At 38.9% G+C, this 18,967-nt stretch overlaps 1 protein-coding gene across 1 annotated transcript in view; it reads right to left on the bottom strand.

Annotated features, from left to right (window-relative positions):
* The window catches only part of DGKB (diacylglycerol kinase beta), a 586,586-nt gene extending 568,563 nt beyond the window's left edge, over positions 1 to 18,023 (bottom strand). Inside the window, exon 1 of the mRNA XM_072964909.1 lies at positions 18,002 to 18,023. The gene's annotated coding sequence lies outside the window, so the exon portion shown is untranslated. The remainder of the gene's footprint in view (positions 1 to 18,001) is intronic.
* Positions 18,024 to 18,967: the final 944 nt, after the last annotated feature.

Genomic DNA, 18,967 nt, shown 5'->3' with positions numbered 1-18,967 from the left:
GCGACATGTGCAACTACAGACAAGGAGCTGACGAGTATTTAAAATGTGGGGAGGAGACCCTGAGGTGGGGGAGTGGGGAGGGCTGAGTAAGAACGGAATGTTTACTGGAGAGAATGGAGCTGGTCCTTGAGGATGAAAGAATTTAGACAGGAAGTAATCATGTTGCGGGGAGAGTCGGCCAAGAGAAGAAGGAGAAAGCATTCTAGGAGGAAGGATGCAAGGAGTCTAACACGGAGCGTAAAACGCGCAGTAAGAGGCTCACACAATAACCACAGAAGCTTAACTGAGAGCCAGCTCTGTGCCAGGGACTGTGCGAAGAGAAGTTCATGGATTCTGACTTTAAAACAACCATGTAAATGAGCTGCTATTACTAACCCCATCTGAAAAACAGTAAACTCTAATTAAACAACTTAACCAAAATCGCACAACTAGTAAGTGTTAAAGGCAGGATTTAAACCAAGAAGTCCTAAGTACCTGCCTTATAAAGTGTGGCAGGTGAAGGAAAACCTGTAAGTTTTGCTTGCTTTTAGCCCGATTGCCAGGCCAAGGTGAATCTACAGTTTATTTAGAAAGAAAAGGGGAGACACAAAATTATTTTGAGCAAGGACAGGAAAAAATCAGAATATAATATTGGTATTGATACTGAGGATTAAACAAGAAATGTAAAGCAAGGAATGGATTGAAAATGAAGAGACCACATAGAAGGTTAAGAGTACAGATGAGTAAAAGCTAAGCATCTGAAAATGCTTGGTGGGGGTAAAAACGGACAAGAAGAAAGACACGTGAGATAGAACAGAGACAGGAAAGATCAAGAGATGGAACTGAGTCAACTAATAAGGAAGCTGAGGGGGTACCAGGAAGAGGGGACATCTCAAGACGGCTACGTCTGGATCACAGGAAGGACAAAGTTTGGAGGATGAATATAAACTCAGTTTTAATAACATCCTTGAGGAGTCAGTGAGGTATACAGACAGAAAAGTGTAGCAGGCAGATGAAAATGGCTCAACAGTCCCTCACATTCAGCGTGATTAAACTGAATTGATTAAGGCCCCCAGAAGTAACAGCAAACCCGTGGACTCCTGTTCCAATTCTCTCTGAATTGGTGCCAAAGCCCTGCCTCTCTACTGCAAATGCCAGAAACTTAGAGGTCATCTTGACTTCTCTACCTCATTTCCTCATCTACTCATATCCAGGTTGTCAAAAGCGCTATTCGCTTCTTAAACATCACTCAGATTAATCTTTCTCTCCACTGACACTGTTACTGTTATAATCTAGGCTAAAATAAGCACTCGCCTTCATTACCACAATGGCTTGCTAATGGGTTACCCAGCTTCCATCTGGCCAACCTGCAATTTGTCCTGTACACATTACAGCCAGAGGAATCTCATCAAAGCATAAATAACATTGTCCACATATCCCCACCTCCCTTAAACCATCAAGTATGCCCAGTGCTCTAAGGTTAAGACAAAAAAGCCTTGTACCACTGGACTCCTCTTAAAACTCATAATACCCACTCCAAACTGCACACACGCCTTTCAGCCCTCAAGTTTGCCATGCAATAAAGCCTTCTTACATGCTTCTCTAGTTTGGCTTTTTTATCTAGTCAATATCAACTCATCCTTCAGACCTCAGTTTATAATCACTTGGTAAAGCCTTCACACTCTCTTGATTAGGCCAAATAATACTGTTATATTTGGACCATTCATTTTATGTACAACTTCCAGTTTATATACTCGTATTCAGTGTATCTTGGTACTTGATTTGTTTTCTCTCTACATTAACACCAACAACTCACATTTTAATCTGCTTCGGTCTGACTTGTGCTCACCACTTCCCTGAAACGGCCCTTGTCAAGGTCAATGAAGACCTCTCTTTTCCAGTCCTGTGGTCAATCTGCAGTCATCTTGCTGGTTTCTCAGTAGCAACTGTCACATTTCAAAAAACCCTTCTTATTGAAACATTTTATTTGACATCCCGGGCAGTACATTCTCCTGGCTTCCTCCTGCTGCTCCTTCTCATTTACCTTGCAGATTCCTCCACCTCTTCTCTACACCATGAAATGCTGGTTTACCCCAAGGTGCAGCACTGGACTTTCTCCATCTACATTCAGTCTCTACGGGATCCCTCTTGGTTTCAGGACAATACACAATGTTCATTTTTATATTGAGGTAACACTGAATTATAACATTATGTAAGTTTCATGTATACAATACTGTATTTCTACTTCTATATATTTTATAGCCATGATCACAGCCAACAATTTAGTATCCACCCATCATCATACAGTTGATCCCCTTTACCTATTTTGCCCTCCTTTCCAATTCTCCACCTCTGGTAACATAACCACTACTCTGTTCTCTGTATCTTCATGTTTGTTTGTTTGACTTGGTTTGTTCATTTATTTTGTTGATGCTCACATTTTTGTCTTCAACAGCTTCACTTAATTTAAGCCTTGTTTATCTTACTGCCTACTTAACAGCGCCTCTTGGGTATATTAAAGACATTTCAAATGCAGTATGTACACAGAAGAATGAGACATATTTTTAAAATAAATATAAAATAGTAAATTATTTAAATTAGCACCTGTTCTCTAACAAACACGTCGCTCTTGCCCTGGCTTATTACTTTTCATGGCACTTACATATCAAATTGCATTATATACTTGTTACTTTCCATCTCCTCCAAGAAAATGTAAGTTCTGAATGGACTATTTTTCACACTGCATTTCTCATGCCTAGAACAGAACCTGGCACAAGCCGGTGCTCAAATATATTTATTCAACTAAATAACAGATTATTAATACCAATCTACCTCACTAAACTGGGAAGTCACTGGGGACGGAAACTATTTATGTGTTTGACTAGCACTGTTTTTTGAGTGCCTGGCAAATTATAGTCATTAAATACTTTTTGACTGCTGGAATAAAGAGAAATAATATTATGGTAGTGCAGTCTGACCCATGACAAAGGAGGACATAGTTGCAACCGTGAGGGGACTCATCAAAAAATGGCAAGTGCTGAAGAGGCTAAAGATAACAAGACATGATAAAAGGTAAATACAGCTGACAATCAGGAAATTATTAATAAATTTAAGGCCAATTTTAATAAGGGCACATACTGATGACAATTATAATAATAAGGAATTAGTGGAGGTACAAAGACAGATGCCCAAAGAATGCTCTCTGTGGTGGGTATTACTATTGGCACCTGGGTTCCCTTCATTCTATATGCGAGTGTTGACATTTCTTGCACCATTGTATCAACTAGGGCTCTAACTCCTCTCTTCCCTGCACTTAAAGAGTTCTTTTCCCCATTGGGAGAAATCTGAAGGGACCAGCCCTCTTCATTTTTCAATCTTTGTGTGAATAAAGAGCCATACATCTGACAGCTATCAGGGTAGGTCATTGCTTATATGCAGAACATTGCTATGAAGTTAAGTTTCAAAACTAGCTCCACGTAGATGGTGTTTGAAACCTCTTATTTAAATATTGAAATTAGAAACTGTAAGTTAATATGGGTTGGTAACTATGTTTACTGGCTTGTCAGAGTTTTTTAAAATGTAACGACTTCTGAAACAGTTAAAAGAACTATACAGCTTGCACTCAAGGGGGTATAATATGAATTAAAAGAGCGCCGTGGAGCCACCAGAGCCAGGAAGTGTTGAGGCTCTGCTGGAAGCGCATGCAGTCTACGCCCAGTCCAGTGAAGATCTTTCTCATCATAGACTCCGAGTGGGTCAGAACAGAAAATCTGGTTCAAGTTCTGACATTGGCAAGAATTAGGACCATGACTCAGCTCCATTTGGCTTTCACTTTAATTTACAATTATGCCAGCAAATAATCCTTGCAAAGAGTAAACATAGGATTTGAGAATACAAGTGAGTAGATGCTCCCTGAGGCTTTGTTTTATTCCACACAAGGGCGCAGTTGAAGCTCAGTGCCACCAGAATCCCATGCCGAGGGAGGAATCCTCCCGGTCAACGCAGAGCAAGCCCTAGGATTTTAGTTTTTTTTATAACCATCTGGGTGGAGGGCCATGCCAGCACTAAAGGGCCAGCCCTCTTCCTCTCAGTGACATTCTTGCTGCATCACAGATGTACGCTTCTGTGTTCTGTATCTTGTGCTTCATCAGGCCCCTCAAACCTCTAATGCCGCAGACTTGGCTCTAGCCTAACACACACCCCACTTGGAAAACCGCCTCCAGCCCCAAAGTGGGTGGGAGAGGAAACCCATCTCACCAATTAGTACTCAATTTCAGAAACAGAACTGCTTGTTAGCGAACAGAGCAATGAACATCCGTTGGGTAGTAACAGGCCACCAACATTTTGCTCATTGTATAAGAAAGAATAAGTCTTCAGCAAAATCAATGAGTAGTTTGTAATTAATCTCTCAGCAATAGAAAGTAGAAAGGGAAAGAAAAAGAGTCTTAAACAAAGAAAAGAAAACTCCCAAACTACAAAAATGCAAACTGTGGAATGAGGGGAATCCGGACAAGTGAAGACAGAGGAAAACTTGACCTCCACCAACTTCAACTGAGACCTATGGAGAAAATCATTTTTCGGGTGGGAGGGTATAGCTCAGTGGTAGAGCACATGCTTAGCACGCATGAGGTACTGGGTTCAAGTCCCAGAATGTCTATTCAAACAAACAAATAAACCAACCTAATTACCTCCCCCCATAAAAAAATTTTGAAAAAAGAAAATCATTTTTCAAAAGCAAAAATTAGTTTTTCATTTCTTTTTCTGCTTGGTCTGGAATAAATAGCGTACAGAAATATATTAACCTCTTCCAGTAATGTACAAAACCAATTAAAAAAAGTGAAAAAAATCAAACATACATGCATTAACAATGTATCAGCTTACCAGAATTTACCTATTCCTAAAATCTAATAGTTTCCCAGCCTGAAAGCCTTCTCTTTCCACACAGTTTTAACTTCCTTGTGAAGCTGTATTTTTTTAAATCCCACAAATAAAGTTAATGAGGGCACATACTATATTGTGTTCTAAGCAAAATGACAGACTATACTTTTTTTAGGTCAGAGCTAACCTTCTTTATATGGCTTAGGTAAAATTACATAGAAAAGAAATACTAGAAATTCAAAAGCTGTTTCAGGGACAATTTCAGTCTACGATGTCTAAAGCTACACATAAGTGAAAAATGCGTACTTGCAAAGTAGACTGGTGTCCCGCTATGAATACATCAACTTCAAGGTCAGATTGATACAAAGGATGGTTTCCCCCTAAGAAATGCCTTCATTTATCTCCCTAGTTGACACCCGCTTTTATGTAAAGAATGGAGGGAGGACAGGGCTTCAGAAACCAAGAATCTGAACCAGTGACCACCCACGCACCAATCATACCTGGAAATCACAATCAACTCTTTCCAGAGAATTTTCCCACATTTCTTCTAATATCCAATGTGGCTGAGAAAAATATTTTCTCCGTCATTGGCACATCATCATTTAAACGAGGCTCTGAGAAAGTGACCTAGCGTTGGGGGAAACAGACTGGGTTTTTTTTCTATTCTCGCCACACATATGACCTCTTAGCCTTCTGTTTACCTCCTGAAAGCCTCAAAGCCTCCATGCCTGTTCTTGTCAAGCACTGAAAGTAACCCCAGCCCTTTTACTTCCTTATATCCAGGTTCACAACTGAAAGCCAATACTCAGTTCACAGAATGTGTCACAAATAAAATAAAGGCCTAAATCCAACTTGGGCTGCTAATATTGGAAAAAGAAAGTCTCAATTACTACATTTGGTCAAATTAAGAATATCATTCTCTCAAAATAGAATCATACAATTATTACCTCCAGAATGAGCAAATGTATTTATTACTGTTATGCACCAAGGAGAAAACACATGTGAAGCACAGACAGTTGTTCAGAATCAGTACAAACCATACTGAAAAACACACAGAGAGGAGGTAGCAAACAGTATTACTATTTCAAGAATGAAGGAGATACTTACCTGTCTCTCTAACAGTAAAATCAAGGATAAAAACACTGTTGACCCAGGGAGATGCTTGGCTAGATAACTTATTACCCCTAGTCAAGAAAGAGGCATTTTCAAAGTTCACTCAGGTTTTCTCTCTCCCGGTACCTGTTTGTACCAGCTACTGTTCTAAGTACTGAGAAAATAAAGAACTGCAGATACAATGGAGTACAAGTAAGGTGAGAAAGAAGCAATGACAGAAAGGGTATTTTAAGCAGCTTAATGTCAAAGGCACACTGAACTGGAAGAGAACAGAGTGGCAATAGTCATTCTGGAAGAGATAAAGAGGGGCCATGTTATGAAGCTTCGTCTAAAATCAATGGTACATAGAAGGTGGGCGGCAGAGAGGAATTGGGTTGAAGTAATTGTGAATGTTAATATTTTTTAGATTAAAACTAAATTTCATTAAAATATTTAAATGCCAATACCCCAAAATGAAAGTAAATGATACAAAGAGGAAGAGGGCAGAGATACTCAAGTCCTTCTTTTCTTAAATATAATATGAAGTACATGGGTGGAAGGGTTTTATGAGGAGGCTGCTCTGGAGAATGGAAAGGAAAATAAAACACGGGCACTTAGAAGAATTACCAAGGTCAGACTGAGATGGGAAATCACAAATTTATGATGACATTAGTTTTCATGGTTTTGTGATTTTCAATAGCATTCAATACCCCAAGTGCAAAAGCAAAGCCAGACTGCTCAATTGAGAAAGGGTATGGGTTTTGCCAGATGTAAAAATGGAAAGAAAAGAATACAAAGGAATGGAGATTTGGGAAAAGAGCTATTTAGGTTGTATATTAGGTCTTGTCTGGATAGTACAGAGTCACTGGAAGAAAACAAGGTACCAGAGACTAGTGGGAGGTAGAGAGAAAGAGGTGATGGTTGTTTTGTAATTCATTATTTCAAAGATGTAAGTTTCAGGTAATATCAAGGTCCAGATAGAGTCACTGATCAATGGTTAACATGGAATAGAGTAGCATATGGATAAAGGTAAGGTGGTTAGGGAATTTCAGTAGGGTATTAATTGACTTGTAAAACTATATGCTTTGTTAATTACAGTAATGACAGGAGATATAAAGGAAGACTGTCATCCAGATTTCTAAATGTGAAAGAGTAATAAAGAAAATGGCAGATGATACTAAAGGGGATAGCTGATGATACCATAAAAGGCAAAGCAAAATAAAACAATGTATCTTGGATGAACTCTGTTTTTTTTATGAAGCATCCTGAGCTACTGAAAGGAGTCATACATTGAGGTAAATTGTTACCATTGTAAATTCATAACTCAAATGGCCCCCAATATTGTCTACATTCTAGTAGATGTCTCAGGTCATTAAGTTCTCTAACACAGTCCAAAAACTTCAGACTTTCTCCATTTGTTCCAATTCTACCAAGCAAATTTAAATTCCAGACATATCCTCAATTTAGCACTAAGACACGTGTATGCCTATTCAGACTGCACTTTTTCTCCTTCCTTTCCTCTCTTTCAGACACTGTTACTTCTTGTCACAGTCAACTCATACCCCCTATGTCTTTGAATCTATTCAATTCCACATTATGAGGTATCTATCAAACATTCCTTTTCACTTCTAGTTTTAATCATTTCAATTTCTCATAGATATTTAAACATACTCAAAAAACCCCCATCTTAGAAAAGTAAAAGCTCCTTCAAACTTCCATGATTCTCCAGAACCAAGTCTATCTTTTTACAAAACCTTCATAGACAAACTTTTGAATCTCCATTTTCTGAGGTCCTGTGCAACCTTCAAACACATTTTCATTTGGGTTTCACCCCAATCACTTAAGCAACACATTATCAGCTAAGATCATCAATGATCTCCTTGTGTTCAAATTCAAAGGGTATTTTTCATTCCTCATCTTAATTAACCCCCCAGCAACATCTGGCAGCAATGATTACTTTGTCTTTCTTATGGGATGTTTTTCTCTGGTCTTTGGAAGATCACAATTTCTGTTATTGCTTTCCTCCTCTGCGATAATTCACTTTCATTCTTTACAATATCATCTACTCCAATACACTATAAAATATTAGAACTCCTCAGGATTTGTTCCTAAAATTATCTTCTTTCCCATCTTATCTACCCCCAAGGAATGGATTACCATCTGTACCACAAAATTTATATATAATCTCTTTCCCTGTTTGCTGCTCTCATCTCTTTACTCATGTAGCCAACTGTTCACTCAAGAGTTATGCTTGATAAATGAAAGGAGTACTGGTTTCACATGAGGGGTGAAAGAATAATGATCTCTAAACATATCTTTGTAATGTAATGCTTTTATTGTCCTTTTTTTTTTTTTTTGGTAAATTCTAAATTTCCCTCAAGACCCAACTCAAGTTCTAAACTACCTGTGATAAATTTCTTAGTCTCTTACCGCCTCATCTCCTATAACAACCTAACATGTACATCCTCTGCAACTACTTTTAATGCTGCACACAGCCCATCGTGTTATAATTTTTACATCTATGTCTCTCCCTCCAACGCCTAATTCAGGAGTTACTTAATGTCAGGACCAAGAAATTTTTTTTTCCCAGAACTTACTCCTCTGATGTATGGTAGATGCTTGAGAAATTTTAAGTGAATAACTAAACGCCAATAGAACAATAAATTGTGTTCTGGGGTTTTTCAAAGATATACTAATAGATACTTTCAGAAGGAGGGATTCTGTGATTAAACCAGATCAGGGAAGTTTGTTCTAAATCCCACTCCTAGATAGTCTAACACACACTTGCATCGGGAGAATCATAAGAAGTCCTTAAAATAGAAAATGATTTAATTTTGCTTAACATTTAGATAAGGAAATCTTTCTTTCCCTTTTCTTCTTTTAACACACATATTAGCATTCCTCAAACAATTTTTTTGTCGTGCCTTGACACAGTTTGGATTTTAACACATTAGGATTAGCAAAACAGATGTTAAAGAGGAAGAAGGTATGATACATTCTCTTTATCCAGGATGTTCCTTGATAGTAAGATACAGGTACCCATTCCTTCAGTACGGCTTTGACACTTCTTAGGAGAGAAGAAATGTCGGTCAGGATAGTACAACCATTCTGTTGACATATACATCAAATCTAAAAGATTCTTAATGTTTACTTTTCTTTACAGAGTTACTAATTTCAAGAATTTAATCATAAAGAATAGCAATACTATTACAGCCACATTGAAACCATTCCTGTTTTGTTTTTTTCTGAAAGGGCTCTTAGCAGGGTAACATAGTTATCCAAGCATCAAATGTGCCACCAAGCAGGTATGTAGGTAGCTTATGGTAGAAGCACTACTAGCTCCAAAAATTCCACTTGAAGCTCAAAAACCTTATCGCTTAGCTTTCACAATACGCTGTCTAGCAGAGTTTGGATAGAGTACATTTAAAACCAAGGACCAGAAACCAAACAGTAGTCCTCCCCTGAATGGCTTTTATGCTCTGCTTTCTTCAACGTGTGAGAGGAAAGGAAACTCGACTTGCCAGCTGGAAGTTCTGACATATGGTGTGGCAAATAACATTATATAACAGTAAAGCACCCATCCTGGTAATCAGCACTCTTATTAAGAGCAACAGGAGAGCAAAGTGACTCATCAGCGTGTGTGCGCTTTCTCGATCCTAGTCATTTGGGACAAATGTGGGGAAGCTACAAGTTGTTTGTGTGCAGCCCAAAATGACAGGCCAGAGAAGTTACTAAGCAACATTAAGTACTTGCATTCTTCTAATCTTTAAAAACTGCCACAAGCTGAATAATCCTGTAATAATATAAAGATAAAGGGAAAGGCGATGTGGGAGTCATGTTTGTGACGGAATGAAAATGTTTTGCTCGATAATTCTGAAATTCTGATTCACCGTGAGTTCACCTGTCTTGGTTTCAGGATTCCTTCAGGTGCGCAATCCCCTTCTACTCACTGTTAACACCACAGACCTGCTCAATAATGAAAGAAAGAGTGTAAGGAGGGGAGGAGTTCTTATGAGTCTTGAAACCAGTCTGTCCCCCAATAAACGGGACCTCTGTCCTCTATTTCAGCTTTCTGTTTGTTTCATAGAACTTATTACAACAGTAACTCATGTCCTTGCTTCCTTGCTCAGTGTGTTTGCTTCTGTTTCTCTTTCACTGAAGTTCCGTACTGTAGGAACCTGTCCATCATTTTACTCTTCCTTCCTTGAGCCTGGCCCAGTGCCTGACAATGACAGTAGCGCATCCATGACTGAGGGATAAAGAGAGTACAGCGTCATGGTGTTAGGAGTTCTGTGCCAGAGGTGAAGGTCTTAATAACTATGCCTATTTAACCTTAAATGTCCCAGAAGTAGATGAGTGTTGCTTATAATCTCTAAAAGACACACCAGGACAGGCAGGCAAGTGACAATTCCCCAGATCTTATTTCTTTTCACTAAAGAACCAGCAAAGGGATTCCTTGGTGAAAAGCCCAGGAACAGCACGGCCTTACATTCTCTGTCTCAGCAAAACAAGTTGCTGAATAAACTACAAACTCTTCTTCTGTGCTTGAAGTCTGTTTTCAGGTCAAGGATCCTGTAGTGCTTTTCCACAGCACCTCTGTTTCTTCCTCCTTTCCAGTTCATATAATTCAAAAGGAGCTGATCTCGGTGGTAATAGATTTCCTCACCTAAGAGGTCACATTTTCCCAGTCTGCTTGGGTAGAAACAGCGGAGCAGTCAATATAGGTGAAAACAGAAGATCACTTTGGACACTCAATGAAGGGTAACTGTGACTATGTTTTAAAAAGAGGAAAGCAAAAAAAGGAAGACTTTTCATTTTAGTTTTAGATAAGAGGAAAGGAATTAAAATTTCTGAGGGTTCATTGTATGCCAGTCACTGTCCTGGGGTCATGGACATGGGTTATCTACCTGACCTTCGTTAACTTTTTTTTTTTTTTTGTAATTCAATAAAAGCTTTTTGGACAAAATAAGTAAAGATGATCCTGTGTAGAAGGTGTTTATTATCACATTTAATAGATTTTATGAGTCTTATTTTTTTATTAATACAGAACTAAAATAAAAACTACTTTTAGGTTTAGATTTTATTGGGAACACTTTCTTTGCTATTGATTCTTTACTCTTTATCTGAGACAACATCCCAAATAAACAGGAAATAATGCATAGCTAAGGTTCTGAGTATTTATTATGTGTTCTCTGTCATGAGCCCTCACACGATTAAATCATGTAATTTCGTAAAGTGGGTATCACTTTCATTACCCCTGATTTACAAACACAAATCTAAAACACAGAATGCAAGATACTTGCTCAAGGTCATCCAAGCAGTAAAGATCTGCGGCTAGGCAATTTGAATGCAAAAAATAAGTCTGAACCCCTACATCATAGTGCTTAAGAAGAGAACGATGAAATTCAAATCAGTATCTTTGCATATTGAGAAAACTTAGATGGAATCAGTTTCTCCTCACCTTCATCATGAATCATCAAAACATGACATAAGCTGAGATTCTTAAAAGAAAATAAATTATAAAGGAAGGTCTAGCTATCTCACTGGGGTAACCTCACCCTGAGATTACTCTGCTGAGGAAATTTAAAGGAGATTTTAAAAAGCCACCACACTTCTCATCCCATCTGTCCTTTCTGTGGTTATAATTTCACATTTCATAACTAATTCATGTGGATTAGAAAGAGAACAAAATAGAATTATTTGACCTAAGATGACACCTTTAATAAAAAGTACTGTATTTTGGACAGCTTTCCATGATGTCCACCCAGTGCACATTGCTATAGCATTTGAATACTTAACTGTGAGAAATGTACAGAATTGTTAATAAGTAAAAAGCAAATTATCCCATAAACTGAAAATGCTTCTTTGGGGGAGGGGGAATGGGGATTGATTTTCCCGCCATGATCCATTTCTTTATTTTTCTCTAGTGGTAATCAAGTTTCTAATGCCTGCTCACACATATGACTCAGTCATTTGTCAGCTATGACTGAACCAAAATCTCCTCAGGATTTTTCCTCAAAAGAAGTTAGAGTTCAAGAAGCAGTTTATAAAAAGCACCATTTCACAGCTTTATTGTCCCACACAGCAAAACATGTTTGATGAACCATTTATTCTAATGTTTGTTTTTCCCCCCTTAAAGGTACAATAGTATCAGAAATTAGGCATCATTAAAATTTTCAATACTGTGACCTGGAAATAAGTATGCCATCTGTCCTATTCCAAAACATTACCTTATATATTCTAAATACTCAATACCAGAGAGGGTAGTAAATGTCTTTTGAGTAATTTAACACTTACCATGAGTTCAACTTATTAAAACTTACTGTGTGGCTCAGATCTTGTAACTCGTATTTGAAAGAGTATTCTCTAGTCTTCTGGGGGGTAAAGACTGTGAAAGTGGAACTACTTATTTCTTTAGGGAATTGAGTAAGAGCTTTGAATTCAGTTCATAAAGAAGTGTGTATTGAGCTCCAATAATGTGTTAAGTCACTACTATGCTCAGCACTGAAGTCCCAGAGATAAATAAGGCCTGATTTCCTTCCTCAGTGTAGATAAGATTATGTCAGCTCTCTGTAGCATACCTGATATTACAGTCAAGCACACGTTTCAATGGATGCAGAGAGAAAGGTGCTTGGGCCAGTGGTCATGACACTAGAGTAGAAGGTTAAGGGATGCAAATGCATCATCAGCTTAAGCATTCACAGTTGAGGGTAGAGCAATCTGGATGTCAAGAGAGAAAACAGAGACAGAGACAGGCATGAGCAAAGACAGAAGAGATGGACAAACAGCATGCACGGCGGAGGGTTATAACGAGCTAGGGATAGTGAAGAGCAGACCTGGAGACTTCTGGTTAACAGCATGGGCTCGAGAGCCAGACTGGCTCACACCCAGCGCAATTCCATGCATCCTGAACTGTGGTCAGTCACTTAATCCTCTCGTGCCTCAATTTTTTTTTTTTATAAAATGGAAATGAAGATGGTAATAGGATTATCCCTGAAGGGTAATTCCAAGATTAAATGTGCCAGATGCTTATACAAGCAACTGGCATGTAGTAAGCACACAATAAAATATGTCATCATTTTTAAACTATGAGGGGAAGAGAGCCAAGGCACCATCTTCAAAAAATCAACCCTTGGGAGTCTGAGATTTGCAAAGGTTAACCACTATATATAAAAATAGATTTTAAAAATTCCTTCTGAATAGCACAGGGAACTACATTCAATACCTTGTAATAATCTTTAATGAGGAAGAATATGAAAACAAATATATGTGTGTATATGCATGACTGGGAACACTGTGCTGTACACCGGAAATTGACACATTATAACTGACCACACTTCAATTAAAAAAAATAAAAATTAAAAATTAAAAATAAAAAAAAAATCAACCGTTGAAACGAACTCTATCCCTAACCTCAACCTGCAGTGTCACAAATGACAAGAGATGGGCAAAAGAATCAGGGCTGACAACGTGAATGTATCTGCAAAGCTCCATCACCACGTAGATACATGACAACAGTTCAGTAGCATCAACTCTCCTTACGCAGCATTCACCTCTGTACTTTGATTTTGAAGATGACAGCTTTTGTGCTTTGTATCTGTAGTGGCTGGCATATTGCCAATCAAAAATAACTGAGTCAAGGACATTGTGTTTCAAACTTACAATGCAATATAGACTTCCTGTTAAAAGGCAAGTTCTCCATTTCAAATTGTTGACTCAGAAAATACTTCAAAAAGAATTTCAGAAGAATGTTTAAATTTAGCATGCTGAGAAAGACCAATCTTAAAATACTGTTTGGCTTTGTGCCCATAACATTTTCTTTTTATCCCTTGTTAGTATTTGTCTTCTATGATAAGAAGGTAAGTGACAGTAATCACATTAGTCTCCTTAACACTTCAAATTTTACCTAAATGAACAGTTTTGTTTTTATCCTCACCAGTTAAAGATGGCCTTTCATTTCCTGGCTAATTTTCAGAAAGTGCTTATGCAAGAACCAGTGATATTTCCAAGCACTGTTTTACCTCTTCAGTCATCATCTGGCCTTTCTCCCCACTTTCCTTTGAATCATCATTTTTAATCTTACATACACACACACACACACACACACACACACATAAAGGAGATTATCTGAAGACAAGCCCACTCTAAGTTTTGTAATCAGACCTTATAACTACTTAAGGATATATTTTGAGCCTCTGCTTTATTTGTGATTTTAAAGATCCCTACCTCACACACAGCCCAGAGAATTCATTTCACGGGATCTCTCAGAGCAAAGAATCTAGACAAGTTCTCATACCAGCCTGCCACCACCTGATCCCCTTAACTCCATCATCTTTCCGCCTGGCAAAGATGTCCCCAGCTTCATTTCCACAGTTCGTGAAGCCAGAGCACAACACTGATACTGGAATTGTAAAGTATGCCAAGTTTGGATCTGGGGTCGATTTAGGTTCCAGTTTAGGTAGATCCAATCTTGGGTATCAGTGGAGCTGGAGATCTCTCCTGAGTAACATGGTTTCTCAAGCAGTCTCAACCCACTCACCTGCACAACAGTAAGCTCATTTCACATGATCCGTAACAGAGTACCATTTTAATAAGGCAAACTAGCAAAGCGATAAAGAGTTAGAGAAAATCACTCCTGGACGCTAATCCTAGTCCACTATTTACTAAATATGTTGCTTTAGGCAATTAGCTCACACCCTCTGGGACTGAGTTTCTTACAGATGGCAGAGAATGTCATCTCCCTCCTACAGCTTTTATTCCATAAATAAGGAGACATTCAGAGTGCTTAACCTAGGGAGGGGCACGATAGGGGAAGGGGATTAAGAGGTATAAACTACTAGATATAAAATAAATAAGATACAAAAAAAGTAATATACAGCACAGGAAATAGAGCCAATATTTTATAACTTGAAATGCAGTATAATCATAAAAATATTGAATCACTATGTTGTACACCTGAAGCTAACATAATACAGTAAATCAAATACATTTCGATTAAACAACAAAGAAACAGAGCGCTTAACACAGGGCCCGCCATTGGTGCACTCCCAGTAACTAGGAACTACTCACGCACTGTGTGATGAGAAAGTCATACGTGCAGATAACCCAAGGAGCTATCGAGGAGCTGAACCTATTTCACGGTGAATACCTAAAGGTGAACTAGTGCATGGGATTCTTACTTGAGGTCTGATGTTGTGTTGGTGTTTTACAAGAGAAAGGAAAAGCCATAGACAGGAGAGGGCCAGGAGGAAGAGGCTCCTTCAATAGCTTGTCTAGAGCTTCCGCCAGATGGTTGCTCCTAAGCTAAAGGTATTACTCTTAAAGAGACTAATGCTCAACAATCTCATGCATACATAAGTACAATTCTATTCCTGAGGTTGGCCAGGAAGAGAAGTGTCCAGGAAAGGATATTCTTAAAATGTCATTTGAAGCCTATGTATCAAGCTCACAGTCATTACTAGCAGGCAGAATTAGGTTGAGGGACCAGCTGATCTTTGTCTGGCTTGTCTGGCCACAACTCTTCCTTCTTTCAAGTGTACAAGGAAAAGCATGAGTCATAGGATACTTTTCCAGTTCAGATGTCATTCCAGCAAACCTTACCAATGGTTGAAATCTTAAGACAACTGCTTTATTTCAAACATAGTATTGAAAAGCTTCTCCTCAGATGGCATATGAGCTTTGTTTACCAGAAGGACAACCAAAATGCAAAGCAAAGGTATTCCCCAAACTCAATGCCTCCTACCTAAGTTTCATCTGTAAAGAAATTCTGACAGATTCTTACTCAATCTACATTCTCATCGACTGCAACCAGGGTCTCAGCCTGATTTTTCTTCTCTTTAGGTCTGGGTAATGATTTGTCCTAGTGTCTCAGAGAACTGCTTGCAAACTCTGTCCAAACATATTCATAGATGTTACCTTTTCTTTTTTTTTCTTTTCTTTTACTGTCTAAAATTTTTAACCACCATTATGCATGCACTATCATAATAAATATATCTCTTGAATTATACCTGAGTCAGTGATTTACAAAGTCATATGCAGAGTTTTTGCACCAAGCAATTATGTATGTGCTGAATTGGTTATCTCTAACAAATTGGGTATTTCAATAAGAACACAAATATTATATCTAGAGATTCCCGAGGTGAGTAGGCAAAGTAGTTCAAATTACCTTCAGAGTATGTTTTACTTTAAATAAAATTATAAAGATTAGGTGGATAAGAGAAAGAGTAACACAATTTAAAACTGAGATAATTGGAGAAGGTGGACCTTTAGTTTTCTCTTTTCAAATGATGGAGAAGTTCAGAATTACTTCACATTTCACAGTAGTTATTTCAAAAGCTGACATACCCCTTTATCCTATGGAATTTATGGTAGCATATAAAAGTGTTCAGCTTAAAATCCTGGATTCTCTTTTACATAAGCTCTGTTTTTCCACTAATATTTCTTGGAGAAAACTATAGCTAATACAGTAATTTTTTCAAGGATCCTGTAGCTAAGTCTAGTATTTTTGTGTGACCTATCCTTTCTGCTTGAGATTCCCTTTTTTTTTTTTTTCCTCCATTATAAAAATCTAGTCATTTATAAAAGAGGACCTGGCTAGAAATACCCCAACCATTTTAGATTCATTATTTCTGGTTTCCCTTCTTAAAAAGAGCTTTAGTATTCTGCCTGCATTCACATTCATTTGGCCATTTGCTTTTCAATGGGCTGGCCCTTGCTGACCTGTTTTTACCTCCTTTTAAAAGTTGGTTATCTGCAACTTAAGTACTCAGAAGTCGTTCTTTAAAAGTTTTTCAAGCTTTTTTTTTTTTTTTTGCCAGTGGACACAATTCTGCTTGGTTCCAAGTATAAAGCCATTTATATGAAAAAACCACTTTGAAATCACATATCACAAGGAAGGCACCGTTTAGCAATTGGAGGGGATTATTGCAGTAGTAAGAAATTGGGGGAATCCTGTACAGTCCCACCCACTAGAGAGTATTTGAATGTTTATCGTATCATCAGTGTCCTCTAGGCTGTTGCCTAGCAGTTATCTAGAGACCCACTTCACGTTTTATTTTCTTTACTAAAGTCAATCAAAGACTTTTGTTTTGTTTAATTCTTTATTTTACAGGTTAGGGGTAAGTCTGGAATAAAACTTGTAACAATTAACTGGGCACTAGAAAATCTAAGCCTGATTCTTCACAAATTTTCTGTTGAAAAGGCAAGCTGCTATCCATTAGTAACTTTCAGGATCCCACTGTGGTCATTAAATCTAGAACGTATTTACCAGTTTTGTTGCCAAAAATCACAGTGAAAAGGGCACTTTTTGCGTACCTAACCAACAAGCTGTATCCGTGTGTACATAACTGAGAGCAACCTGACTACAGCATAGCTAGGACAAGGGTCAGGGGGACAAACCGGCTGAATACCTCATGGAGAATTCAAAGCTCTGCTTTTCTAACTTTCCTCGCCATTTCTTGTCTGCCTCCCTTCCCCCGCATCACATACCCAGAAGCCACTCACATTGCCAACCGTGTCGAGTTTAACTTACTGCAGCGTGATGCAGGCGAAGGCTGGGCACATCTCTGAAGCCGGAGCGACTGCTTTTCCGGAGAGGAACTGGGACTAGCCAGCTCTCAGGATCCTTTCCAATTCACACGCTCCGCTCAGTAAGAAGGCTCCCTCACAGCTCGGCTTCCCCAGAGGAGTGGAGCTTCAAGAACTCTGCTCCCAGCATCTCCTCCTCTCTACTTCCACCCCCTTCCAGAACACACAGCCCATTCGAACTAGTGTCTCAGAGATGGAAATCGACTTCCAGTCAACAACGGCGGGCTGCCTGCAGTCCACCAGTTCCTGACAATTTGCAACTCAGAAACAGCGGAGGCTGAAAGATGTGGGTTTCCGGAGCCTGAAAGTCATCTTTGGCAGTCCCCTTCCCCACCCTTCACTCCTCCCACTTCCCCCTCCTCTACTGCGGCCACCTCCAGTCTCCCACTCCAGCTAGGTATCACGAATGATGATTTGATTATCCATACCAATAAGCATCGAAAGGAATTTATCCGAGACGAAATACCTGTTGTCCATGACTAATGCTCTTCTCTCATCTCGTTGAGTCCTTGATTCATATCAAGACGCGTTGATATTGAAAATCTGTGTGGGGTGTGTGTGTGTGTGTGTGTGTGTGTCGAGGAGGAGGGAATCTGCGCGGCGGCTGCAAGCAACAGCCCTGCCTATCTCTGGCTGCCGCTTCTACAGCTGCTGTTGCTACTATTGCTGTTGGAACTCAGGGAAAATGAGACAGGGAGAGAGGGCTTTACAGCTATTTAACTGCTGGGCCAGTTCTAAGACAAGGGAGGAGACTGTGTAGGTATGAGTGGCTGGTGCTGAAAGACTGAGCTCGATTCACAGCGATTACTACCATTCAGATACATTTCCCCTCCATCAGGAAACCTGATACCTGTCTCCCCTCCCCCTTCCACTAACTATGGTCCCTGACGGGTCATTGTTCATCAACCGTCTGCCTAACCCACTTCTAGCAATTGTAGCAGCTGCACACTCTATTGCTATATTCGAACTTGGCAACCACAGAACAGGTGACTGGAGGATGGATGAGGATAAAGAAGAAAAGATGGGAGAAGAGAGAGTAGGTGAATATTTTAAAAGTTGTATGTACGGGTAACCAATCAGAGCACAGATAAAAATGAAAATTTCAAGCCAGCTGTGCAAAATAATGCACTAGGGTAATAAAAATGTAAGCCAGTAAATAATCATGCCTATTTTATAGCATGTGTGCAAAACCAGATAGTGATTAAGGAGTGTGTTTACCAGCTTAAATGCAAAATATCTTGATATACACGTGCCTTGATGGCTGTCAGCTTCCCTGACTTATATATGATCTCAGTAGATTTATAATCTCAGTGGACTGAGATTTCAACGCATTAGTATCTCGGTTAGCTACAAATTCTAGTGAAACCTACAGGTTAGGACTGTCTATGAACTTTCCCTTTCTCCTTATTGGTTGCTCATTCTCTACCCTGTT

Source organism: Vicugna pacos, chromosome 7 (genome assembly GCF_048564905.1).
Source record: "Vicugna pacos chromosome 7, VicPac4, whole genome shotgun sequence".
Classification (NCBI taxonomy): domain Eukaryota; kingdom Metazoa; phylum Chordata; class Mammalia; order Artiodactyla; family Camelidae; genus Vicugna; species Vicugna pacos.
Note: the sequence above shows the minus strand (reverse complement) of the source record. Positions and strands in the feature narration are given on the sequence as shown.